This window comes from Stegastes partitus, unplaced genomic scaffold (assembly GCF_000690725.1).
Source record: "Stegastes partitus isolate 25-593 unplaced genomic scaffold, Stegastes_partitus-1.0.2 Scaffold324, whole genome shotgun sequence".
Classification (NCBI taxonomy): Eukaryota; Metazoa; Chordata; class Actinopteri; family Pomacentridae; genus Stegastes; species Stegastes partitus.
In genome coordinates, this window is record NW_007578055.1 from 292,024 (window position 1) to 293,715 (window position 1,692).

The window sequence follows — 1,692 nt, forward strand, 5'->3', positions numbered from 1 at the left end:
TGCGCTATAAATGAGCACATGTTCTCCAACAATATTAAAATTTATAAAACTATCTCACCTCGGCAGGCTGAGTTAGCCCAGCTGTCTTGACATTTGAAGACGACTGGAGGGGTTTATTCTCGATTCGCGCCGTATGATCGAAAGCTCCCGAACAGGTGCCAAAAGTGAGATTGTTTTGTCAACTGCCGCTCCCCCAAAGTTAATCTTATCTGCCGCCAAATTGATTTCCTTTAACAACTTCTCCCTCCTTCCCCAGGAACAATTATTTAATTTGAGCAAAAAATAACATTAATGCATTGTGCGAGGCACCTACGCCGGATCGACAGGAATGCAGATCGCTGTCGCAGCTGAAGGAAAACATGCCTCCAGACACTGCAACTATCTGGTGGTTAGCATATTGTAACAGCTGACATTTGGATGCCTTACAGTTCACCGAGTGCATGTTAAACGTGAGTGGCCTCGGAATGATCAATGATACGTCGGGACTTCTGAGGACTGTATACAGTCTGTGCTCTATAAACTGATGCGTATCTCGAATATGTCGTGTAGAACCGCATCAGCTGCTGCATGATATCTGAAGATAAGATCTGACAGCGCGGCAGGGCCGAAGTCGGGACTTAGAGGGCCAAGCCAGGGTAAAACGATTAGGATGTTCTGGGCTAAGATGATTTTATCAGTGCAAATCAGTTAATGACTGCTGGCTGTGAAGTCACAGTGCATGGGTCACCCAGCACAGGGAGGCACTTGGCGGGGGTTTGCTCCGGACCGCCGGGGACTCGGCTCTTTTTACAAGCGAGCGACTACTTTGGGCCGAACGCTGGTGTTGGCATGCTCACAATGCCGATGCTAAAGTTTGAATGGTAAACAAGCGTAATCTTTGCCATAAGCACCTCTTAGTTTAGCAGCTTAGCGCGCTAAACCCAAAGTACAGCCGAGGCTGGTGGGAGCCGTGCAGGTACAATCTGAGAAGGTAAGGAATCAACGACATTTACTGCATTTCTGCACCAAACTGAATAGAAACCTATCCAATCAGCTGAGGCTTTTCACTGAAAACCAATGGCACCGAGTTCCTCTAGGATCAACGGATCAACAAAGCTGGTACCCGAGAACATCTGCATCAAATGTGGTGCAAACAGTAGATGTTGAGATACGTCACAGGGACAGGGTGGAGGAATCTGTGGTTTAGAACACAACATCTGGGGACCATGAAAGTCAAACTTCTGTGCTTCTCCACAGTTGTTAAAAAAGTTGATCTGCTGCTACCACACTGAGCGACATAAATGTTTTTGCTAGCGATGTCCGATATTGTTTTTTTTTGCCAATATCCGATATATCCATTTTGTCCAACTATCAATTTCCGATACCGATATATGTGGGCTTTTTAACAAATCTTAGGTAACATCACATATCTCCTGTCGTGGAACTAACACATCATGTAAAAAAAAAAAGTCGAAATCCAGGCATCGGATTTCATTTTACGCAAAAAAACCCCCAATAACGATATTGACAGATATTCCATTTTATGCCAATATCGGGCCGATAATATCTGTGGGCCGATATTATTTTATTATTTTTTTAAGTTATTTTTTTGGCCTTTCGTGCCTTTATTATATAGTTATAGTGAAGAAAGGGTCAGGAAAGTGGGGGAGAAGAATGGAGGAAGGACCGGCAGCAAAGTGTCATGACCCGGAT